Source organism: Opisthocomus hoazin, chromosome 1 (assembly GCF_030867145.1).
Source record: "Opisthocomus hoazin isolate bOpiHoa1 chromosome 1, bOpiHoa1.hap1, whole genome shotgun sequence".
Classification (NCBI taxonomy): domain Eukaryota; kingdom Metazoa; phylum Chordata; class Aves; order Opisthocomiformes; family Opisthocomidae; genus Opisthocomus; species Opisthocomus hoazin.
In genome coordinates, this window is record NC_134414.1 from 74,644,421 (window position 1) to 74,671,130 (window position 26,710).

Consider the following 26,710-nt stretch of genomic DNA (forward strand, 5'->3'; position numbering starts at 1 on the left):
ACCACTTGGAGAAAATAAAGCCAGAAGAAATCTCAGCACATAGGTTGTGGGTGAGTATGAACAGCAAGTAAAGTAAAGATGAAGAATTTGGAGTGCCGTACAGAGAAGAAAGAAGTGAGATAGAATTCAGTTCAAGGGCATGGGCAGTAAACGGAAATAGAAGAACAGAGAAAAAGAAGAAACATGGAAAATACGAGGAAGAGAGGGAAGAATACAGTAGAGGAAAGGAGAGAATTTCCTGTGGCAGAAAGAAAAGGAGGGAGAGGAAAAGGAGTGGTGGAGTGATAAAAGGGAAAGAGGGGTGCTGCCCTTGATGAAGGGTGGTGCCTGAAGTGGGAAATATGGTTGATGAAAAGCTCATTGGTGGATGAAAACTTGACATGAGCCACTAATGTGCACTCACAGCCCAGAAGGTCAACCGTACCCTGGACTACATCAAGAGAAGCATGGCCAGAAGGTCGAAGGAGGGGATTCTGCTCCTCTGCTCCTCTCTGGTGAGATCCCACCTGGAGTCCTGTGTCCAGCTCTGGAGCCCTCAGCACAAGAAGGACACGGAGCTGTTGGAGCGGGTCCTGAGGAGGCCACAAAAATGATCAGAGGGCTGAGCACTTCTCCTGTGAGGAAAGGCTGAGAAAGCTGGGGCTGTTCATCCTGGAGAAGAGAAGGCTGCGGGGAGACCTTCTAGCAGCCTTTCAGTACCTGAAGGGGGCCTGTAGGAAATGTGGGGAAAAATGTTTTCAGCAGGGCTTGTTGCGATAGGACAAGGAGTAATGGCTTTAAACTAAGAGAGGGTAGATTTAGACTAGATATAAGGTAGAAATTTTTACCATAAGAGTGGTGAAACACTGGAACTGATTGCCCAGAGAGGCAGTGGAGGCCCCATCCCTGGGAACGTTCAAGGCCAGGCTGGATGGGGCTCTGAGCAACCTGATCTAGTGGAAGATATCCGTGCTCACTGCAGGGTGGTTGGGCTAGATGACCTCTAAAGGTCCCTTCCAATAGAAAGCATTCTGTGATTCTATGAAAAACTTTACTGGAAAAGTTGAGATGAAGGGGAAACAAAAAATGTATGAAGCATCCATAAGCAAAATCTAGTTCCTCTTGCGTGCATCCACATTGTCTTGCTGGCTTGTGGACTAGAACACCTCTCTCAAGGCCAGAGCCCTACTGCTGGCCTTGGGCCAGCTGGGACACCCCACTGATGCCCTGGCTGTTCCTAGCCCACCCTGCTGGGACCTGTGGTCCTCACTATTGCCATCCCATGCCAGGCCAGTAGAGTCAAGTGCCTGGCCAGCTCCTAAATCTTTCAAGACTCATTTTCAGACTGGACCGTAATCTCGAAATCTTCTCGACAGGGCACAGAATAATCCCAGCTCTATTTTCAAGGTCAAGTCCTGCAGGTTTTGCTCAGTTTGGACTCATTCAGACCTTCCAGTGATTTCAAAAACCCATCAAGCTAATAAGGCATGGCAGAACTGGGGTCACAGTCAAACTTCCAGTGTAAAACGTGACTTTATTTTCAGATGGCTTCACTGTACCTGCTGTAAGGTTTCACTGTTCTATTTCTCTCATTGAAATACATGGAAGGATCTGTACATCAAACACATAAAAGATTTGACTTTTAATTCCTACCATGTATTTTGGTAAGAGGAATTAAATGTCAAAACACAAAAGCAATTATACACTTAATGGTAAAAAACATATAATCTAGTCATTTTTTTTATTTTCAAATTGCGGGGATTGAAATAAAAGGGCAAGAGGGTCTTACTTTGACATTATATGAGATGGAAAGGCACATTTGTATCCTTTTGTACCTTTTACAAAATGAATATGCCTGTAATCAGACCCATTCATTTTGAAAAGGAGATTGTGCGTTAGATCTATGGCATATTTGTGAGGGTGCTGAGAAAGTATCTAAGTAAAATGTGCCATAGGAAATCAACTCTGGGGAAGTGCAGTTATTCTTCGTGATGATCTACAACTAGTTCGGAGTAACACTTGGGGTGAAACAAAGCCTGCTGGTAGGGGAGAGTCATCGCTGCATATTTTACCCACCATCACTACAACAAAGCAGACAAATTTTTCTAGCTTGGGAAGTCCTGGACCTACAAATTGCTGGAGGCTGGGAGAATGATCTGGGACATTCTGCTGTGAGGTTGCCTTCTTCACCTCTTCTGTAGTCAGCTGCTGGTGGTCACTGTTGGGGAGAAGAAACAGGTTCTTAGATCTGCCTTTGTCAGGGCAATTTTTGTGTTCCTTTCCTCTATGTACCCAGCAAATTTAAAGGGGGGAGAAAGCAAAGCCATGTTGGTACCTCTATATTTCTATGATATTAGAAAATAGTGGCCAGATGCTAGTGTATCTGTACATGAAACATTGCTCCTACTGCTCAGCATGTGGACATCTCTACATTACAGGTACAGCGCATGCCTCATGCGGCTGTATGTCCCACAGTCCTGGAGAGCTGGTCCTCCAGGCTGGGTGCAAGACAGGGTGCTTCACAGCTCTTTCTGGCCTGAGTAGGTGGGTCTCCTTCCCAGAGGCTGGGGAGGACTCTTGCACATTTGCAGCCTGATCTGTCGTTTCTCTATTGCAAGTCCCTTTGTAGCTGAGACAGGCTGGAGGTACAGAACAGGACTTCTGTGAACTTAGTGACTACATAGTCCTGGGATGGCCCTTTTCCACTTCTGTGGCAGTTTATGAGAGAATAGAAGTCCTAGTAGTGATAAATATTGCTACATTACTGCACTACAGCTGCTCCTTACACTCAATATCTGTCTCCGAACCTTTAGATCAGATTTTTACCGCTGCAAAACCTGTGAACATCTCCTGCCAGAAACATAGGAGATGTAAGAAATGGGATCATTCTTCCGTCCCATGGATTAATTTACCCAGATAGCTCCATATTCTAGGGTCTGATTTCAGTTTACGTGATATTGCATTCCCGAAGCTGTGCAAAAGGACTAAAAATTAACATGAATGTACCTGCCGTGTAGGTAAAGATATACATCTGGGTGGCTTTGGCATGATCTAGAAGAAAGTTCCCAAAGTACAAATCAGAAAACACAACTTAAAATGCCCCAGAAAAGAAATTCAAGCTGAATTACCTATCAGATCATGGTTTTGTCATTCTAAATGGAAAATATTCTGCGGAGGACGGAGATTCACTGTATGCATAGAGAGTTGGCACTCTGCTTAAAGCTTGTCCAGGGTAGTCAAGTTACAAGGAAGACTTACCTTCAATGGTGATACATCAGTAACCTGTCCCAGACTAAAAGTAGGTTATTTACTACGGAGTTGGGCCAACTAGGGTTCTATTTCAGTGTAAGCTCTAATTCTTGACTTCTAAAATTCACTTTGGCGCATTTATTTTTGTATAAATACTTACATGTTTTCTCACTGCCTCTTGCGTAGTGGATCATAAAGATTAGAAAATAAAACAACAAAAACCAAGTGAAAATAGTCAGTGGTGGAAGTATAAAAATGCTGGCCATTTCACCTGGAGATCTGTTGCTTCTTTATGCCACTTCAGAGGTAAACGTGTGTAGAGGTCTCAAAAAAATCCAGAAGATTTTAAGAGAATATTTGTATGTATATTTTATGCTTAAGAAATGGTAAAACATTTATTTTGTGTGCCGAAGCACTATTATATATAGATATATAGCGTTCACTTTTAGTGGGTGTTATCTGCTAATGTATATTTTCAGGAGTTTAGAAATCTAATGTTAAACGAGGGTATTTTTCACTTTTGAAAAGAATGATCTTTTGATAAGAAAAGAGGCAAAAAAAGACAACCTGGTAAATGGTACTTACTGAGAAATAAGATTCTCTCTTCCAGGGAGAAAGAGCAATCAAACTTATAAGTCCTACTTTCACGCTTGCATTTCTATAGAAAAAAAAAATTTAATAATCTCTTTTTTTACAAAAGTTAATGTCTCTCAAATTCTGAGAATTGAGTTGAATCACATCATGTTGAGTTTCCCCACAGAGAGAATGCAATGACTGGCATAGGAAGTCCCTGAAAACAAATTTTTTGATGGACATTATCTGTCACCCTTTGTCATCACGGCATACATTTTCCTGTCACATAATATACAGTAATTATATGGATTTTCCTCTTTCCAAATCGGAGAAATACTCCCTTACTTGAATGGAGGGGCCACAGACTACTAGTCAACCTAAAAATCCCGTTAGCATTACATCTCAGCACAAATAAAGAATTTGGATCAGTGTCTTGTTAGATCACCTCTATTTCTATCTCGCTGAGTAAAAAGCGTTTTTTTGCAGCCTAGTTTGATAAGTAAAAGGTGTCTTTCTCACCTGCTTGCACTCTGAATTGTCAGTCTTGTTCTTTGTTCCTTTGCATGTGGCTGTTGTCAGCTCCCGAGTCACAGAACCACTTGCAGGAACGGCTCGGGAGAGTTTTGGAAGAAAGGAAAGGGAAGGGAAAAAAGGAGCTGCATTTTTATTTAACAGGAGAAGGAGAACATAAAGAAAAGAAAGGTGTTCTCAAGAATGTAGCCCGCAGCCTTGTCAGGTAGCATTTCTTCAGATGGTTTTTTTTCTCTCCCCTTTCCCTCCCCAATATCTCTCTTCATCATTTTTTTAAACATCCCTTCTGGGACAGGGACATGAAAGTGAATTGTGGGTCAAAGGCAAGAATTAGGGGTTGCCAGGGCTGCTGTCTGATGGCTTTACTTTATCTTTGTGTCCAAGCTTTTGCCAGTCAGCAGGTACCATGGGTTATCCATTCTAGTCACATAATTTTCTGCTTGATGACAAGCATCACACCTTCATCCATCACATTTACATTTCAAACTGCCACACTGCTCTATTGATTAATTATTTAGCAGCTCTTGGCCACTTGTGAGTGTTTCTGCGCTCACGTTTCATGGAGAAGGTCCATTCATTTTATTTATGTGCAATTTTGTAACACAAAAAAATAGGTAAAGCCTTTAACATACACACATCCTAATAACCCACATGTGTGTGCCTGTATATATGCATGTGGGTGTGCATATTTACGTGTGTGTGTGTGTACACTGGTAAAAGTAGGTACACACAGGGAGCAGAAGCAGGTAATCTGATCAATAAGCACATGCTCACACTGATAATAGATTTCTGAGTTTTCAGAGCACCGAGCAGCAGATCAATGAGACCTTGCAGGTGTGCTGAAGCAGGGAATTACATCAGCTGCATCGCGCTCCCTACAGACTGGTGGGAAACACGCACATCGTCCTCTGGGCTCCATCACTTCGAGCAAAAACAGGTGGAGGGCTTTTGCAGGCACCTGAGAACGGCTACGTTTCTTCCACATCTCAGGCAGGAAAGGGCAGCCTCTGAACAGGATGCGGGGTCTGGTTCCACCTAGGGCTCTGCTTGCCCCAGCAAATCACTCCATCTGTCTTTTCCTCAGTTCTCCTTTGGTGAAATGGAGAATTAGGATCTAATCTTACAGTCCTTTTACGTGCTTGATTTGGTCTGTGAAGTACCCTAGTTACAATGTAAGAATAAAATCTATCTGATCTAACTAGAAATGCAAAATGTAGGTTAGTTTAGAAATCTTTGTTTGGAAGAGTGATGATTGGCCTTGCTTCTGATCCCCGGGCACTCTGCTTCAGTTGGACATTTTTTCTGACCCACCACCACCTCCCACCCAGCAGTTTCCAGTGACAGCAATCTGTAATCCTTTGGTGTCCCAGGAGGTGCTATGCTCCAGACTACTTGCTGATCTTCAAAACTGCTTGTCCAAAGATACGCGCTTCTAGAAGGAACAGCTGCAAGAAGAAAGCAAGATGAAGTATTTGATGATGGGAAGAGGAATGTTTTCAGTAAACGTTTTGAAAAAAATCTACTGATGTTCGTGACATCACATACTTATGCAGGAGCAGGAAATGAAGTCATCTTGAATTCTAAAATAAAGTTAATTTTTGGATCTGTTTTAATGTTTTCTACTGTTTTCATTTTTTTACAAGTTTATTATGGACATAACCCAACAAATGTAAGCTGGGTGATTCTTTTTTCCTGCTATTCATTTTCAATAATTTCTGACTTATGCAAAGCCTATTAAAATCAAAGGGAGTACGTACATTAACTTAATAGGCTCTGGATGAGACCCTTGAAGAGGAGGGACCACATGGTTCTTATTGCTCCATCTCTTGCAGTTTTGTGTTTATCCTTCAAATTATAAAAGTAAATGTAACACCACTGACTTTTTTAATGGATGGGATTTGTGCCAGTATTGAGTCCATTGTCTGAATGGTATTAGGCTAGGCTTGGTCAACATTTTTCTGTCAGAACTACTTGGTTTATTATAAAGTACATTGGGAACTTGTATAAGGCAAATGGATATCCTATTTATATATTTACATTAAAATATTATAGCATTCAGACAATAAAACAGAACCATCTGCTTGGTGTACTAGTGACGTTAGTACACCATTTAACACAGAGAATAACAGACTGGCTCCTTTCTATGGAGAGTACTGAAATGAAAAACAAAGTCAGCCTTAGTCCTGACTTGTGGAGGAGGATATGGTTGTTTGGTCAAATATAATCTCCATCTCTGACCGCAGTTAAAGGGAATATATAACTTTTGATTTTTGCCATTTCTTCCCTTCTGTCTTCACTTCTCCTCCTGCCTCGATTAGTACTTTTCTGTCTCTTTTTTAGAAGAAACTTCTGTGAAGTGCGAAATCATCTACTGTTTTTTTCTGCTCTTTCTGAAACTCCTCCACCTCTGGCATTTCATGCCAGCACTTAATGCTGACAAAGGCCATTTTATGTGGATGGACTCAGTCTCAGGCAGGCTGAACTCTCCAGCTCATGTCTATATTTGGCCATCTGAACCAGGCCTGAAGAAAAGCAAGGTGATGGTTCCTGGGTCATATGTGTTCCCTTGCCTTGGGTAAATGAAGGAACGGAAGATAAAGCAGCTATTTCAGACATCCCCCGTATCATCTTCAATGTAGCAGTCTTGTACAGCACCAAAATTTCTGCCTGATAAAGAAGACCACTGAATCCCTGCTAGTGAGGGAATTGGTTTTCTCGCTCTGGCATGCAGGGCAAGGGAATGGAGCATGGATGTCCATGGAGGGAAGCAGCAGCAATGGATGGTCTTCTCTGTAAGAATTCGTGGCCTCTCAAATTTCCAGTATACTGTGAATATCCAGAGAAAAAGCTATATATTTCTGCCTTTTATTCCAAATGCTTTATACTGATGTAACTTCTGCGTGTGAAATGTCATGGAGGCAGTATTGAGTTATAATCACAATAATTAAAACTTCAAGTAATTTGATAATCAGCACTTTCATGGTTAAACAGAGGTGATGATATCTATTACTTCTACAATGAACCAAGCGTCTCATAATGTAAAGTGCACAACACTGAAACATGATGCAATTTGCATGAACATTGAAATGCCCAAATCTGGTTCAAGTACAAAAATGAAGGACAGAAGGTGAACCATTAACTTGTACAACAGAGTGGTTTCTCTCACAAGAGTAACCTCAACAGGAAAATGGCAATACTACTGCTATGGCAATACTTGATAAGATCCAGGACATTATTATCTAGCCTGCTGTATACTACCGTGCCACTGTAAAGATATGAAATTAAAAGAAGACCAAATGAAGCTCACTTTCTAAAGTTGCCATCATATAGTGCCTGAGAGAGTATTTACATGCCTTTTACTTTTTTTTGGCTTTATTTCCTTTGAAAAAAACCCCTATTTGTAGAATAACAGTGTCTCTACCCATTCACGCATAAATCCTAACACTATGAGCAGATACAGCGTAATAGACAGTACGGCAGCAAAGCTCTTCACACTTCTCTTTGTTTTTTCCTTGCTTTGTCTCTTCACATTCACATTTAACAGGTTTGCTCTCTCTAAAAAAAAAATAAACATAGTAATTAGTTCACCATAGGTGTGTTTAATTTGTATTGTCACAAATAAAAAGGATAAACAACTCTTCATGTTTTTTTGGGCTTAATGAGACCGGGAAAGTATTTTCATGATTGAAAAGAAAGATTTTTTTAAATAAGATCTTTTATTAGGAAGTGAGAACAATATAAAATGGGCACCTTCCAGTGAACTGTTCTGTAAAATGGCAAACATGATAATAAACAAAACCAATTAGATTATGAGTGGACTCCTTACTTTACAAAGATTAAAAAATATATACATAATAATTTTGAGTACTTGACAGGATTACACGGGCTCTAATTCTAAATTATGCCATTTCTGACTGCATAAATACTAGACAGCACATCCTACTACTGCCAGAAATGAGAAAGGTCCCAAGAAATCAACTATATGAGAGAGAGAGAAAAAGCCCAACTAGAGCAACATGTGGTTCTTCATCTTATCTATGGATACAGCATTACTCTACCATTTCAAGAAGGAGTAAATACTCAGCTATTGCTGAGAAGGTGGTCAGTTGCACCATTGAAGTTAGCTGGTTTCCACTTTGGTAACTAGAGTTCATTAAAGATGAACATCCACATCTTATTGTCAATCTTTTTCTGCAAAAGAATTATTGTTAATCGATTCTGATATAAAGGTCAGAGAAGAAGAATGCTATATCTCCTGCCCAAGCCTAGTCATTTAGTCAACAGAGAGAGTCAGTACAGTATTTTCCAGAGGAATTAAAAAGACAGATAAATAAACAAAGAACCAAACCATGAAATGGCAAGTCATAGATCAAGCTAATAGTGCAATGCTGCTGTCCATGGAGAACAACATTCCTGCCTGCCTTCACAGCACATGGAGCACTTGCTCTTACTTTATTAGCCAAGCAGGACTCACTTCTGCTTTCCCAGCACACCCAGAAGTCCCAGGAATATAGGATTGGTCCCATCTATTAAGGTAATAGCAGTAACAACTATGTTTTCCAGCCAAGGAACCCTATTCATCAGATGGTCACCTGTAGCAGCAAATCCCACAGGTTGACCACATGCAACGCAACTCTTTTCTTTTTATTTCCTCTAAATCTACTACTCTGTACCATTTAACTTCACTGACTGCCCTCTTGTTTGTAAGTAATGTGACAGAAAAAAAAGGTCATGACTCATAGTTTAATTAACCACACCTAATTAATCACACCTTCAGGAGCCTCAAGTAGGTACAATATTGAGAAACAGACTTCCTTGCTGTGCCTTTTACATGGTAACATTGAGCTAGAGGAAAGGGAGAGTGCTCTTGTCCCTCAGGGGTGTAAATTGCTTTGCTGGAGAGTCACTGTGGAAATGTATGGAGGGGACCTCTTTGGGAAGCAACCATCCCACAGGTTGCACTTTTCTAGTTCATTCCTGCCCTTTCTATAGAAATGCTTGAAAAACATGCAGAAGTCATTGATGTGTAGGTGCACAGAACCAGTTGTTTGCATAGTCTGTATTAATATTACTCTGGCTAAAACAGATAAGCAATAACATGCCTTGTCTTGTGGGATGAGTTCTTCCCAGGTAACTGCTCTCTACCTGCACAGCAGGGGTTATTAATTTGTTTGAATCAAACATTGTTAGCGTCAGCCTGAGGAGAGCACTGCAGGCCCCAAACTGGTTAGGGCCCCCATTGCTGAAAAGGACTACGACTACAGATACATGCTGGAGCATAGTCCTTATGCTTAAGCCTTTCCCTGTCCAGATGTTTTGGCTCCCACTCTGAAGTACCTACCTTTCCCTAGACAGCGTTTAAAAGACAACAAACAGAAGTGTCTGCAGTCGCTTCTGCAAACTAACGCTTAAAGCCAATGTGCAGTGCCATGCCTAGACTTTCAGAGAGCTAGCTGTTAGTCTCTCTTTCAATAACCCATTTTGGGGACAAAGAGAGAAAGACTGGCACCGTGGTTAGCAGGGGTGCAAGGTCCATGGGTGCAAGTCCTTCTTCCCTCTGGTTTACCTGTTTCTAGAAAATGGGAGTTCTTGGAAGGAGGAAAGTGCTCTAGACTCTACTGACTCTAGACGTCACTGCTTCATCTTGATGCAGAAAGGAAACATTCTAGAGTCCAGTATTCTGGTGGGATGGGAGACCTTTTTCTTCCTCAGCTGGAGCCGTGATTGAGCTGTGAGCTGAATTTCACACTCAAAGCAGAGATCCGGTAAGATAGTGACTTGATGTTTGGTGGTTATCTTGATTTGGTAGTGCAGTGCAAAACGATTCATACTTCACATAAATGACACAGGCACAGCTTCGTGAAAAATCCGACGGGAGCAGCAGCAACTGCATACAGCTTTCAGGCTAAGGATTAGTTGCCTTTAAAGAAGCCTGCCCTCACTAGATTGAAAACTGATTGCAATAACTTCTTGTCCCTTCTTTACCTCAATCAATAATTTTTAGGGTTTAAAATAATCAGAGTGCAATAATTCCTCCACAGGAACAGTCATACAGTGATGAATCACACACCCCAGTCTTCATAAGTATGAAAGAATAAAGGCAAATTTTCACAGGATCACAGAACCACAGAATCACAGAATGGTAGGGGTTGGAAGGGACCTCTGTGGGTCATCTAGTCCAACCCCCCTGCCGAAGCAGGGTCACCTACAGCAGGCTGCAGAGGACCTTGTCCAGGTGGGTCTTGAATATCTCCTGAGAAGGAGACTCCACCACCTCCCTGGGCAGCCTGTTCCAGGGCTCCGTCACCCTCAGAGGGAAGAAGTTCTTCCTTATGTTCAGACGGAACTTCCTGTGCCTCAGTTTGTGCCCATTGCCCCTTGTCCTGTCACTGGGCACCGCTGAAAAGAGCTTGGCCCCATCCTCCTGACACCCACCCTTCAGATATTTGTAGGCATTTATTAGGTCCCCTCGCAGCCTTCTCTTCTTCAGGCTGAACAAGCCCAGCTCCCTCAGCCTCTCCTCGTAGGTGAGATGTTCCAGTCCCCTCACCATCCTTGTAGCCCTCTGCAGGACTCTCTCCAGTAGCTCTTCATCTTTCTTGAACTGGGGAGCCCAGAACTAGACAGAGTACTCCAGATGAGGCCTCACTAGGGCAGTGTAGAGGGGAAGGAGAACCTCCCTTGACCTGCTGGCCACACTCTTCTTGATGCATCCCAGGATCCCTTTGGCTTTCTTGGCAGCCAGGGCACACTGCTGGCTCATGGTCAACCTGTCGTCCACCAGGACACCCAGGTCCCTCTCTGCAGAGCTGCTCTCCAGCAGGTCCACCCCAAGGCTGTACTGATGCATGGGGTTGTTCCTCCCCAGGTGCGGGACCCTGCATTTGCCTTTGTTGAACCTCATCAGGTTCCTCTCTGCCCAACTTTCCAGCCTGTCCAGGTCACGCTGAACGGCAGCACAGCCTTCCGGTGTGTCTACCTCACCTCCCAGTTTGGTGTCATCAGCAAACTTGCTGAGGGTACATTCCAACTCTTCATCCAGGTCTTTGATGAAGAAGTTAAACAAGACTGGGCCCAGTACTGACCCCTGAGGGACACCACTTGTTACCAGCCTCCAACTAGACTCAGCGCCGCTGATGACAACCCTCTGAGTTCTGCCATTCAGCCAGTTCTCAATCCATCTCACCGACCACTCATCCAGCCCACACTTTCTGAGCTTCCCTAGGAGGATATTATGGGAGACTGTGTCGAAAGCCTTGCTGAAGTCGAGGTAGACAACATCCACGGTTCTCCCTTTGTCCACCCAGCCAGTCATGTCATCGTAGAAAGCTATTAGATTGGTCAGGCATGATTTCCCCTTGGTGAATCCATGCTGACTACTCCTGATAACCTTCTTTTCTTCCATTTACTTGATGATGGTCTCCAGGATAAGCTGCTCCATCACCTTTCCCGGGATGGAGGTGAGGCTGACCGGCCTGTAGTTCCCTGGGTCCTCCTTCTTGCCCTTTTTGAAGATTGGAGTGACATTGGCCTTTCTCCAGTCCTCGGGCACCTCTCCTGTCCTCCAGGACCTCTCAAAGATGATGGAGAGTGGCTCAGCAATGACATCCGCCAGCTCCCTCAGCACTCGTGGGTGCATTCCATCGGGGCCCATGGATTTGTGGACGTCCAGATTGCTTAAGCGATCCCTCACGTGGTCCTCCTTGACCAAGGGAAAGTCGTCCTCTTTGTAGGCTTCTTCTCTTACCTCCGGGGCCTGGGATTCCTGAGGGCCAGTCTTAGCACTGAAGACTGAAGCAAAGAAGGCATTCATTAGCTCTGCCTTCTCCGCATCCTCCGTCACCAAGACACCCGCCTCATTCAGCAGCGACCCCACATTGTCCCTAGCCTTCCTTTTGCTGCTGATGTAGTTGAAGAAGCCCTTCTTGTTGTTTTTGACATCCCTTGCCAGCTTCAATTTCAGGTGGGCCTTGGCCTTCCTCGTCGCATCCCTGCACGCTCTGACCACATTCCTGTACTCTTCCCAAGTGGCCTGCCCCTCTTTCCACGTTCCATGGACCTTTCTCTTCCACCTGGTCTCCGCTAGAAGCTCCTTGTTTAACCATGCAGGTCTCCTGCCTCCTTTGTTAGATTTCTTTCTCAGGGGGATGCATTGCTCCTGAGCATGGAGGAAGTGTCGTTTAAACAGCGACCAGCACTCATGGACTCCCCTGCCTTCGAGAGCCCTAGCCCATGGGATTCCTCCCAGTAGCTCCTTGAAGAGGGCAAAGTCAGCCCTCCTGAGGTCCAAGGTTTTGATCCTGCTAATCGCCCTGCTTCCTCCACGAAGGATCCTGAACTCGACCATTTCATGGTCACTGCAGCCGAGTCTACCTCCTACCTTCACATCCTCTACCAGCCCCTCCTGGTTTGTTAATACAAGGTCCAGCAGAGTGTCTTTCCTTGTTGGTTCCTCCACCACTTGCATCAGAAAGTTATCATCGATGCTTTGTAGAAACCTCCTGGATTGCGCCTGCCTAGCTGTATGATCTTCCCAGCTGATGTCAGGGTGGTTGAAATCCCCCATGAGAACCAGGGCTTGCAACTGTGAGGCTGCTTGCAGCTGCCTGTAGAAGGCCTCATCAACCTCCCCCTCCTGGTCAGGTGGCCTGTAGTACACACCCACCGTAATGTCACCCTTATGAGCCTGTCCCTTAATTCTAACCCACAAGCTTTCAACTCGTTCCTCATTTGCTCCCAGGCCAAGCTCAATGCATTTCAGTTGCTCCCTCACATATAGAGCAACTCCCCCACCTCTCCTTGTTGGCCTGTCTTTCCTAAAGAGTCTGTAGCCATCTATGACAGCATGCCAGTCATGCGAGTTGTCCCACCACGTTTCTGTGATGGCGACCAAGTCGTAGCCATCCTGCTGTATAATGGCTTCCAGCTCCTCCTGTTTATTGCCCATGCTACGTGCATTGGAGTAGACACACTTGAGCTGGGCTGTCAATCTCACCCCTGGCCTTGGCACGCCAAGCCTATGCTCATCCCTAGTGAGCTGCGCGATATCCCCTTCCCCCTTCGAACCTACTTTAAAGCCCTCTCAATGAGCCCCGCCAGCTCTGGCCAAGAATCCTTTTTCCCCTTTGAGGTAGCTGAGTTCCACCTGTTGCCAGCAGGCCTGGTGCTGTGTACACCTCCCCGTGATCAAAGAAGCCAAAATTTAACCGATGGCACCAGTCCCTGAGCCATTGGTTAACCAGGTGAGTTTTCCTGCCCCTTTCAGTGCTGTTCCCTGCCACTGATGGGATGGAAGAAAACACCACCTGCGCCCCTGATCCCTCAACCCGTCGCCCCAGTGCCCTGAAGTCCCTTTTGATGGCCTTGGGACTTCTTTCTGCTATCTCATCCCCGCCAACCTGCATTACCAAGAGGGGGTAGTAATCAGAAGGCTGCACCAGACCAGGGAGTTTCTTAGCAACATCCCTAATCCGGGCCCCAGGGAGGCAGCAGACTTCCCTGTGGGATGAGTCCGGTCGGCAGATCGGGCCCTCTGTTCCCCTCAGAAGGGAATCACCTATGACAATGATCCTCCTTTTTTTCTTAGTTGAGGCAGTTGTAATACGTGGGGCTGTGTGACTCGTTCTAGACAACCCCCTGGATGGAGCTTCACCTTCACCCACATCCTCTGTGACGGGTCCCTCACATTCCAGAGCCCCATATCTGTTGCTTAAGGGCAACTGGGCAGGTGAGGGAGGCCGGGGGGAGATTTGCTTGCCACCCCGAGCAGGGACCCGTTTCCTTTCCCCCCCATCTCTTAGGTCCCCTCTTTCTGCTCGGTGGCAAGAGGGTGGGGGGTTCTCTGCTTTCTGTGGAGCCGCCTCCTGCTGCCTCTGCCTCAGGGAGGGCAGGGAGCGGCTCCACCAGTCGATCTCCCTCTCACACTCCCGGATGCTCCTCAGCCTCTCCACTTCCTCCTTCAGCTCTGCCACCAGGCTGAGCAGGTCATTCACCTGCTCGCACCGAACACAGCCGTTGTCTCTGCTGTCCGCCGGTACGAGCGCCAGGCTCAGGCACTCCCTGCAGCCAGAGACCTCGACACCCGCGTTCTTGTGTGGGGCATCCGTCTGGGTCCCTACACTCCTTCTAGCAAGAGCTTTACCACGGGTGGTAACCATGGCTAGAATATCTCCTGGATAGGCAATGCCCACTACTCGAGTAGCCAGGAGGGGGACTGCACCCTGCCTGTTGCCTTCCCCGCTCGCCCTGCCTGCTCGAACTGCCGCCCAAACTGCTGCGCCGCTCCCGGGTTTCTGCGCTGCCTCTGTTTGCCGGCTCTGTTCGCCCGCGCTCCGGATCGCCCGCGCTCACTGGGGGCTGCTTGAACATAACTTGCTATACTGAGGCAAAATATGTGTCTCTGCAGCTGAAAGATATGTGTCTGTTGTTTTGCAAAGCTTAATGCTTAATGGGAGCAAACTTTGGCAGCACGACAGACTTTAACACCAAAAAAACCAGCCCTAAACTCTGTGATATGTGTCCTGTGTGTGCCTTTAAATACTATTAAAATCGAATTTGACTAGACGTGCTCAAATCAGACCTGTTATCAACAACACATTGTCTCAGGAGACTAACATTTGTCCAGTTAGGCCTTCCTTCATTAATCGTCTAGCATCAAGCAAGCCAAATCCAAATCTGTGGAGAAAAAGCAATTAGATATTTTAAGCAGTGATAAGAACACCACAAATAATCAATTTCTATGGCATTAGCAGCTACCTGGCCAAGCAAAAGTCTATAAAAGCTAGAATTTATTGCAGAACACCAGACAGCTTACAGAGCATTGATTCTTAGTAGCATGCATAGATTGCTGGATTTAAAGAGAAATCCCTAAAGGTTCTTACCTTTAAATTTTTTCCTTTTAAAGGGAAAACAAGGATAAGGTGTTCATAACACCAAACTGAAGCAAAACAAATGTCTAACGACTGTTAAACAGAGTTTGTTTACCTTTTAGACAAACAGAATAATACCATACAGTTTGATAGCAATTATATGCATCCTGATGCATGAACTTCATAAAAGATGAGAAGCTAAATACAATCATAGTATTCTATGGTTTGAAACATATTAATTGGTCTTATTTTTAAAACATTTATTACACCTGAGACACCAACAGACTAGAAATAATTTTTACTCTTGTTCAGTTCATGAATCTTCAGGCTTTAGAGCCTTCTATTCCTGTATAACAATCTCATGCTGGAGTATTATAATCTGCATTAGCCTTTGTGATTTTTAAATACTTATAAAAGCAAAACAAAAGGCAATACAAAACATAGCAAGCAAAACCTTGTCATCTGCAGTGGACAACACAATTTTGAAAAATATTTGGTCTTAACATTCCCAAAGACAATTTCTGTATGTACATGTTATAACTTGTTTTCAAATGTGAACCAAAACATACCCGAGCTTAGATTTCTAGGCCAACAGGCTCAGAAGTTGAAAGGGACTTTGGTGATCCTCTCGGCTGCCCTCCTGTATACGTACATCCGAATCTTTCCCCAGAAGCTGGATTAAATCATGTCTTTCAGAAGAACGTCTAATCTCATTTTAAAGACTCCAAGCTATGGTGGGTCCACCTCCTCCCTGCGTGAGCTCTTCCAGTGTTTAATTACCCTTACTGCTAGGAAACGGTGTCTTATTTCAAGGCTGAATTTGTCTAACTTGGCATTGAAATACTGAAAGTGCAGAGTGTTTGCTAGAGAGCAAATATAAGTGACATGATGCATTTTATACTAATCCTAAATCAAAAGATTATGGAATTACAGGAAACTTGACAACTAAAGCTCTAGTGTGGCAAACATGTACGCAAGGCTGTAGCTTTCTGCATAGGAAACGGTTTCTTTAAGTTCAGCAAGCCTACAGACATGTGCAAAGTTACATCAGGGCTTCAAATAGAATTTAAAAAGAGGCATTTGGAGTGATTTTTGCTGCAAAAAATATTAGGTATTAATTAATAAGGACAACCTCCCTCTGCCTCTGTCCCCAGTCTGAGCAGCCTTTGAGGTGGGATACTGTAAATTACTACTAAAGAAGAAAAAGTGAGAATACTGCCTATTGCAGAAATCTGATTGCTGCCGTAGGGGGATGACTGCTGAAATCCAAACGCAACCCGAGGGGGGAGGAAAAAAAAAAAAGGCACGAATGAAAAAAAAAGGAGAGTTGTCAAGATAATTAAAACTTTGCAACAATTCAGTAGTGGTGCTGATAAAACCAGCACTGCTGGCTGAATGCAAATAAGATGGTAAGGGCCCTGTTTGGATTATGGTAATTACTCAGTCTGAAGTTAGCTCCAGCCACACACACATATGAGCACACACATACACACACAGCAGTGGAGTGGAACCTGACAACCATACTTGGCGTGCGATCATAAAATTCCCTGGCACGCTCTCAGGGTGCCATGTGGAGCTATTTGTACAGTTAGGTACGGGACTCTGCAGCGCAGGAAATACCAGCGGAAGCACGGCTGACCCCCCTGGCCTTCAGCGAGAGCTTGGCCCCCCCACCCCCACTTATCGCTGGCCTGGATTCAAAAGTGATCTCTGGAGAAGGCAAATCAATCGAACACATGTTTGGTCTAAAAATGTCATTTTTGGAATATGCTAAGATATTTCCTTACATTAGACTTTTTTGTTTGCCCCAAAGATTTGTCAAGTGCAATCGAATGCACACACATCACAACGAGCGCCGGTGCCAGAACAAAATAATTTCAATGTGTCCTTTAGTACTCTGATAAAATGAAGGCAGTCAGTGTTGAAACGAGATGCCCTGTGAAAGTCTTGTGCACACTGGCATTCTGCATTTCTTCCAGGAACTTGTTTCTTTGAAATTTGGGATCCGTCCAAATGAGCAGATTTTGTGTAAGAATGAAGAAGGGGACGAGCTCAACCTCTCCTCTTGCCTTCTAGACGGAGGAGTTGAGGCAGGCTAATTTATGTGATGAAAAATCATTAAAGAAATTACAATTTCCAGCTCTGATTCCTAAATAATAAAGCCTTTACGAGGACAATATCATTGCAAATAACCCTATTAATCCGTTGATTCAACTTTAGAGCCAATTCTGATATATGACAAAGATGTGTTTCTTCAACAATTTTCACAAGTTAATATTAAATAATATTGGCACACGCATCATTTTTATTACTAAGTTCTTTGATTTGTTCACCCTGCACAGTCTCTACAGCTGTGTGTTTTATGACCTACCCATCACAGGAGAAGCTCCCATTAGCACCGGCACACAGTGGATACGTGAACTTTGCAGTCAGCCTTCCCATCCCCATTCTGGTTTAACCCTGAAAAGGCTGTTTTGAGCAGATCAGAATAGGAGCAGCCCAATCTCCGTGGCTGAAAGCGGAACCATACTGTGAAGGGCGAACTTCCCTGCCTGGCACATCCAAAGTCTGCAGAGACCATATCAAATCCAGATCTGTACACAGCTGCGGATGTCAAAGTGCATCCTCTGATGGTCCTCTGATCAGCAGGCTCCTGAGGGAAGGCACCCATGCCCCACTCTCCTGTCCCCTTACCACCACCCTCACCCCCACACGTTTTTGCTCTCTCTCGGCATCAACCCTGTGCAGTTGCTATAACACATATGCAAGTGCATCAGCCTTGAGGCGCTGCAAGGTACTTGGGTTGCTGTTACTTCAGCTGAGACACATATCAGGTGTGTTTTGACTTGCTGTGCGATCTTTTGGTGGTGTGGTTTTCCTCTTTTTCTGAAGAAAGCTGCCTTGAAAGAGTACTCTAACAGCTGATAGGCCAAAACCCCAAATTATGCTATGTGTCCTCCGAATTTTTCTCGGCGGAGTTTCCACAGTGTTTTCTCTGAGATTTTTATCTTGATTAAAACAAGTATGAAAGGGGGAAGAAACGGAAAATTTAAAGCTGCCAAGATCTCAACTCTTACAAACCACCTGCCAGTATCAATCCAAGACTTGTGATTGTACCACAGAGGAGAAACGGTTGCAAACACGTAATTTCAGCTTAGATATTTGGTTTGACAGGGTTATCATGAAAAGGGCAGTCAATACAAGTTACACATATGACCTTAACATCATCCTTTTCACTTTCCCATATTTTATGCATATTTAATCACCTGTGGTTACATTTGACAAGATGCAAAAGTTGGGCTATGATCCTAAAGAATTCAATCATGTTCAGCAGTTCAGGAATGGCACAGTGCTACTTTGCCATAAAATATGAACATTTATGAAGGATATAATAATATATTATAACGGGAAAAAATAAAAAAAAATCTGCAAATGACTGCTAGATGTTAAAGGACTTCTGATGAAAATGCACATTTATTAGTTCATATTAGACAAAAAGCACTTTACAAATATATAGTGTTGCTATTGCGATAAATGCAGTATTTGTACCAAAAGGCTCAGTTCTTCTCACTACTGAGAGATATGGGATTATGCGTTTTAAAAAAGAGGAATAACGATAAGACTTAAAAGACAAATTGAGGACCCACAAGACCTTGAATTTTTGTGTTATATATAAATTTCCAGAATGAATAATAAGTTTCTGGACCCTTTAGTGTTCTGTACTGCATGGATTTTTTTTTTTTTATTAGTGTGGACAAGTAAATTTTATTTGATAGCTTGTTGTATTTAAAGACAGTGTAAAACTCTCATTGCAAACAGTTGTTTACAGTGCGCTTTTCAGCACAAAGCTGTTTTAAAGCTCAATTGTGCATTTTGCAGATAAAGTGGGAAAACTAACTGAAGGCTGTATTGTAAGCAGTGGTTGCCGTGGAAACCCCAGTTTCAAGAGCTGGTTCTCCATTACCACTTAATTTAGGCTTCCTAATTGCATTCCACTAAATCGGTAGCGACAATATCTGCAGAGCAAAACTGCATGCCCAGTCTAGCGCAAACCTCTTTGAAACAGGCTTTTTGAAAGCCAGGAGCTATAAAAACTCAGCATGACGTGGAGCATATGAGAAACCTGTAGTTCAAATGTACTGCTGCTTGCTTTCTCATCCTTAGTAACTTCAGTGCGCTCCACACCAATCTATTAGTTCAGTCTACCTTAAAGATCATAAAGCTCTGCCATGTGGAAACTCATCTGTCCACCAACACATTGGTGCAAAATAGATTTAATTGTACTCCCAACCCAGTATCATGTCCATCTTATTTTACTACACACCAGCAGGTAGCCGGTGCAGAGCCTTAGTTTCCTTGAACTGCCCTTGCTCCGTATTACGAGGAGAACAATACTTTCTCAGTTTAAATCATTTGCCACTGTTCAGCTGTGCAGCAAGCCAGACCGCCCATATGTGACCTAAAGAGAGCCTTGTCAGAACCACTAGACATAAAAGCATTCCAATTATCGACCACACTGCTTTAATAGAGGAGGCAACTAATATGATAGTGTAAGTGATTCTGCCACTGAGAAGCTCTTCGTCACTGTCAGATTAACACTTGAGTTAAACTCTTGTAAATCAGTCACATTATGCCGTCGGTTGAGAAATAAACACAGACCTATTACGCTTAGAATTCCAGAGGGCTCTCCTCGCCATCCGAGTTGCGCAGGATGCCCTATTAATCTGAATTTTGTCATGTTTATTATTTTGCAATTACTAATGTGGGTAATGCTGGAAAGATTTAAGTTGTCTATGATTAGATTCTGAAATGGATGCACATGCCTAGCAAAACCTTCTGCAAGGGAAAAGGAGGGAGAAGAAGAGCAAGGGATACAGGAGACAGCTTCCGTGTAACTTCTGACTTGAAAAAGCCAGCAGACCACCAATTTAATTAAATCCCATAACTCTTAAAAAAAAAAAAAAAGCGCAGAGTGTTTAAAAGCAAAATACTTCAGTGTCTTCAAGCACAAGACCTCCCACAAGCTCACAGCGAAGTGCACCTCCTAGCCGCTAACGTGGTTGCATTTGAGCCCTCTAATATGTATCAAATGAACACTGAAGTTGAAAATGATCAGTAAACAACTGCTCTTTCAAGACTTCCTTCCCTCCACAGTGTTATTAAACTACGGCAAAATACCTTTAAGTCAAACGTTGTCAGCTCATCCACACTTTTTCTGTTTCTGCAGTTTTTCTCAAGTTTCTGAACTGTTTTCTGCTCTCCCTGAGCTGAATAAAAATCTTGAAACCAAAATGAACACAACTTTGTTTTGTATATTTGGGTTATGGATGCAAAAGAGTGGACAGATGAAGATCGTTAACACAAACTGGGGATTTATTTTTAGTTCTTCCTGTTCAAAGGAGCCCTTTCAGGTGGGTAGTGAGGCTGGAGCAGAAGGAGACGGGACCAGGGACTAGAAGATTCATTGTTGAGTTTGTTTGGTCCCAGGTCCCAGGTTGCTTCAGCCAGATGGACACTCCTCAAAATTTCCAGCCAGCTTCAGTTTTTAGCAGCCGTATCTGGAACCAAGGCAGACTCTCAAATCAAAAATATTTATAGATCTTTCTAAAAATCCAATTCTGAGAGGATATGCCAGTATGTCCCAGGGCAGATGCAGCAGCCACAAAGAGATGTTAAGCTAAGCATCCTACTCATGCTATCATCTTTCTCCAGCAAAGTAAGGAAACAAGCCTTCATGTCACTTCTCTTCTGTTTGGGTTTCTGCAAAGATCTTCCGGGGAGACAGGGAGAAAAAGCTGGAGGTGAGAGGGAAGGAATGGGAAGATTTGGCACCACTGTGCTAAATCTCTGCAGAAAAACTGCTGGAAAGTTAATGTGGTTGGAAACTGTATTAATCTTTATATTTCATATTGCTCTTCAGGAGGCCCTTAAAAAGGGACAGTGGCAGAAACCAAGGGAAGGCCAGTGAAACCGTATTGTAAACTGAGGAATGCCAGAAAGGACACTTCTCCACTGTCTGTCTTCTAGAGCAGTCTATTTTCTAGACCCTGTGTGGAGAAGTGTGACCTTAAAAAGGCTGTGTGGGAACTTCTGGGACAAAACCCTTCACCCCTTGGCTCAGATGAAATGAACTGGAGCAGAACTTGATCAGAGGCTGCCCCAGCCATCATCCACAGCAGATTAAGCTTTCCTTGGGTAGGTGTATAGGAAGTGACTGTAGACATTCATTGCTTTCTCTCAGCAGTCTCCAAAGTAGGAGTCAACATATTTAAAAAAAAAAAAAAATTTAAAAAAATGCCTGTCAGAGACATGTTATGTTGGAGAAAAATTCTGTTTTTCAGTTTAGGTAATTCATGCCCTAGAGAACAACAAAGAAAAATTAAAAAGCTCTCAAGAGACAATGGACTCTATTCTGTCCTCACATGCAGGGCTTAGTTACAAGTGGGCTTTGTGCCAACTTCTGTGCTCAGCGACGCATGTGCAACTTCCTTTGACTTAAACAGAGCATATATTTTTATGGGCAGAATCTGGCTTTTTTGTGTATGGGAATTCCTATGTTTTGTTTATTATATGTATGGTATTATAAGGATCAGAGCCTCATTTTTCTGAGCTTTGGGAAAACAAGGCTCCATGTCCATTGGAGAGATTAGGGTCCAGGAGAGCCAGCAGCATGTGAGGGGTGAGAGCATTCTAACCATCAGTCCTCTACACGGTTATATCTTTCCCAATTACAAAACAGTGTACATAAATTTTAGCCACCTAGAAAATAACTGGCTTTTTTGACATGGAGTGGATTCAAGTGACTAACAAATTCTCTGTGTGCCTTTCCCATAGCTCCCTGCCCTCAGCACAGCACTGCTTCCCACCCTAGATTTGCTGAACCGTAGACCCTGGGCAGATACTTGGTCTTGTTTCAAGCACCTGCTTTTAACAGGATCTACTCACCGCTGGAGCCAACTTCTGTGCTCAGCTACACGTGTGTGGTTTCCTTTGACTCAGAGTATATATTTCTCTGGGCAAAGCCTGTTCTTTTGGGGTATGACACTACACAGGAACAGTAGCCTGCCTGGCTCACCTTTGCTTGGGACCTGTAAATGCCCTGGCAGAGGCCGCAGACGGGAGGAATCTGAAGGAGCAGAGGGCAATGGCCTTACTGCTCTGTTCGGGGACCCTACTCAGCATCCAGCACGGCACTGGAAGAAGCAGGAGGATATTGGTAGGTGGGGATATTGGTAGGTGGGAATTGTGCACATCAGCTCTTCCTCCAAATGCATCTCTGTATGCAGTGCTTCGCTATTTAGGGATCAGCACAATGCAAGCAAGAAATCAGATGGGCTTGGGGACTTCTCCCTTCCGATGGAGGTGGAAGAGTAGGAGTGAGACAGAGGGCTTGAAGCCCTCAGAAAAGAGCCAAACCAGTGTGTTCAGTCTCCTATGTGTGCTGGATGCCTGTTAGCACGCCGGCAAGTGTGGCTGGGGTTCTGCAGGTTTGAGAAGCAAGGGTTTCAGGGCAGGGAGCAAAGCCAGGGAGTGACTGCTCTCCGTCCCTTGCCACCCCTGGTGCCTTTCCCGGTGGAAGTCATAGTGGGAATTAACACACACGGAACTGGTGCTGTTCCAACTCCCCAAGAGGAAAACGATATTTTTTCAAGCTATATGATTCTTGTTTGTAGCTATGTGACACATTATTTAATGACTGTGAAATACTGCGTTGTTCTGATTTTGAAGATGCATACATCTTTGGAGGACTGCTCCCATTTTTCTAAATGCTTTTTAAATGCAACATTTACAAACACCTTCATTTTCTTGTTGTTGCTGACTTGCTCATTGACATTTTAAGCTAAACAGCATATGGCTTACAGCTTTGTACAAGCTATTGTATACAATTCATACATTTTCTGGAATTAAAATCTTTGAAAACATGACAATTTTCAGAACTACAGGCTTTTTCTTAAAACTAGGAGATCTGTGAGGTCTATTCTTCATTAAAACTAGGAGATCTGTGAGGTCTATTCTTCATTTTTACAGATTTTCCCAAATTATCCAAAAAGAGTTGCTGAAGGCATCCCAGTTTCCTGGCTGCAAAATAACAGTGATAACACAGGTGGATATTTAGAGGTTGAATTCCCACATGTTCAATGTGCTTTGCAGTCTTTAGATGGAAGTGTATTAGAGGAGTGTAATGTATTAATTATTGTTGTCTGCATGTAAGACATCTCTTGCTGAAGATTTAAATCAGCATCCCCTGGAAATGTAGGAATTAGGATTTAAAAGCACCTCCTGCATCAAGTTAAAACCCCAGCCTTTGCTGTCAAACACACGTCATATAACTGGTTTCATGAAGTGCTCAAGTTTCACTCTGGAACCAGCGAAGCTTCTTGCTCCCCCTGCTCCAGTTGGAGGGCTGCTCCAGGATTTGGTGCCAGCATTTTTTCCCAATTTCCCATCTAAGTTTATTCATGGCCATCTTATAAGCATTTGTTCTTATGTCAACATCGTCCTTTAAATAGTTTTCTCCCTCCCCGTGTATTTATACACAACAGTTATGTTCCTTCTCAGCCTTAGTTTTGTTTGCGTAAACAAGTGAAGCACTTTTAGTCTCCCTTATTAGATAGCCTCTCCTCCTCCTTCCAGTACACTTTATCCGTGCTTGTTCTAGTTTGAATTAGTTTTCTTGCATGTTGGTGACCCAAGTTGTCCACTGTGCACCTGTACTTTGTCTAGAGCAACGGCATTCAGTGAAGAGAAGAAACCCTACCATTGCCAGATAGATCTCCCTCACCACACTTTTGTTTTATAGTGACAACTTACCTAGGCCTCACAGCCACCTTTTATTAGCAAGGAATGTGATCCAAACCATCTAAGTACCTAACTTGCATCTCTTTTTTTAGCCAACTGCAGAAGCAATGCTATCCACCCAAACTGGGTGCCTGAAACTACTGCTTCATTGTTTGTCTTTCGAAGTGTACCATCTTGAGACTATACTCCTGGATTTCACCTGGTCCCTTCTCATTCCTTTTCTTCCCTTTCCTCAGCTTGCACAGTTACAACTCAATATTGGTAGTTTTTCCTAGCTGCATGTAATTGGCCAATTTCAATAGCACATAATTCCTTTTCTGTAGTGTAGTTATTAACGAAAATATGACCCTACTAAATGATAAGTCCTAAGAGCATTCTATGCAGGGCTCCGCTACTAATCTCTTTCCATCCCCATAGATTCTTTTTCAGTACAATCCACGGTCACTTCTTCTTCATTCAGTTCCTTGCAGTTCTTCCAACTGGTATCTGCTTTCTCCAGTTTAAATAATACCCCTCCCCCCTGCAACTCCCTATAATATGATTTACGGATGCCCACAGGAGTGAGAGCTATTGTATTTCCTCTCTTTGAAAAAAAACCATTATTTATGAAAGACAGTTATGAGAGCAGTATGGCATGATCTATTTTTGGTAAAAACCTGATGTATTTCAACACATCTCTCATTTGCTTCAAAATTCATTTTAAAACCTGGCATGCAATGAGAGAGTATTATGAATCTGAATAAATGCTGCAACAGTCATGTACTTGGTACCATAATGGGTTAATTGCTGCAGTTGCAGGAGGCTGATAGGGAGCCACAAGAAGGTGCATACCTTAATGAGGAGCTGGTAAGGAGCCCTGGGGCATGGAATAGGGGCTAATATACAGGAGAAAACAGTAGGAAAGAAAGCTGAATAACCCAAATAAAGGTACATTTGCTCTTTACTTGTTTATGCTGCAATTACTGTCTTGCATGAACACCAGACAAAATTCAGAAACACTAAAGTAACTCAATGAGAGGAATGTGTGCATAGGATATATCTGTCCCAAGCTTAATTTTCTGTTTGAAGGTTTCATTGGCACTCCCTACTCTATTTTCTCAAAACAAACTGAAATTTAAACTGAAAACACAGAGTAAAATCCTACTTTGGAGCAGTACTTTGCCGGGGAGTCACTCTGTTTCCAGGCTACATTTTTTTTTAAAGGACCAATTTTTGAAAGTCATCAAATTCACATGGACCAAGGACAGTCTAGCAAATATTGGAAAGGAGTAACTCCAACACAAGGTTCAGAATAGTTCCACTGCAAATGCATATTACGCAATGGCACTAATAAATTTTGTACCGCTTTGTTCACTTTTTCGGGTAAGACTACATCCCGTTGCTGTTTCAGATGGTTCAGTAACATATAAAATATAAACTTTGTCTCAGTATTTTAGATTAAATTAGTTGTTCTTTCTTGGGGACCGGCTGGCAGGCGAGGAACCTTGGAAGACACATGGATTAAAACCAAAGCTAAACCAAGTCAAAGTTGTTCAAACCTCAACAAATGTTTAGCTTGTTATCCTGCCCAGAATAGTTCATCAATCTTTTGCTATTCCTCCCACTTTATGCAATAATTAGATACCTTTTAATCATATTTTCTCCAATAGTCTTTTTTTTTTAAGTAGATATTTTATTGTCTTTACACCCAGTGCACAAGTACTGGGCTTTATAATATATAGCTTCTCTAACTGTAACAGCACAAGGTATTTAGTCTTCACAAATTGCTAATTGTTGGACATTCCTTTCTAGGATTAACGACTTGTAGTAATAAATCAGTATTACTGTAAATGGAACTGGGAACAAAATCAGACTTACTGGTATATTGGCAATCACCTAGGTAAACACTGGAGAGAGCTTCCAAGTCAAATAATGTGATCCTCAAAAGCATATATCTATAAAACACAGGCAAATACAAAGTCTTTAAATAAAAAATCTAGAGACCCCCCTCCTGAAACATTAAACTGCAACAAAGTATAAGAAATTTCACCTAAACACCAGCTCTAGCCTTTTTCTTTACCATTCTTTTATTCTCTTTTTATTCTGATGATAGATCTTTTTTCTTTTCTGCTTCACTTTTTGTCTTGACCCTCCAGCCTTCTGCTTCCCCCTTGCTCTCTTTCCTGCGGAAAACGCCACACGGGATCAGACGATAGGTCTCTCAGGTCTAATATTCAATCTCTCTGAAAGTACCAATGTATCAGGTCTCCTCTTTTTCTTTAACAGAGCCTGACTTAAAACCTGAAGTGTGGGATTAGTATCCTTCTTACAAAATAGATAACTACAAGTATTTTCTACTATCTGTGTAACTATCTTACAGACTATTTGGCCTCAGTGTCACACAAGGGCAATTATCGCCACAAGCTAATTATTCACTGTGGCTGGGGAGGGGAAATATTTTGCTTTCATGAGATTCCAAAGACCAGCTTTTACTTTCAGGCAGTGTTTCCTCACTCTCATATAATGATAGGAGAGGGAGGATGTAAGTTCCTGATTGACCCCTACTATTATTTAGCAAAAATGTATCAGCTCTTATTTTGTTTCCTTCTTTTATTTCCGAAGTCTCCCGTTTATCATCTGTTACTAGCATTTTTCTTGCTGTGTGGCTTTGGTTTTGCAGGGTCTCTGCACTGAATACTGCAGAAGTGTTTAAGCAAGCAACATCTTGCACT

The 26,710-nt window shown here is 43.1% G+C and overlaps 1 long non-coding RNA gene across 1 annotated transcript; it reads right to left on the minus strand.

Moving 5' to 3' along the window:
• Nucleotides 1-1,932: 1,932 nt before the first annotated feature.
• On the minus strand, nucleotides 1,933-3,972 carry LOC142361947 (uncharacterized). The gene is made up of 3 exons (XR_012764539.1): nucleotides 3,814-3,972; nucleotides 2,986-3,030; nucleotides 1,933-2,197 (listed from the first exon to the last, which is right to left on the minus strand). It is a non-coding gene; the product is annotated as an uncharacterized LOC142361947 (long non-coding RNA).
• Nucleotides 3,973-26,710: the final 22,738 nt, after the last annotated feature.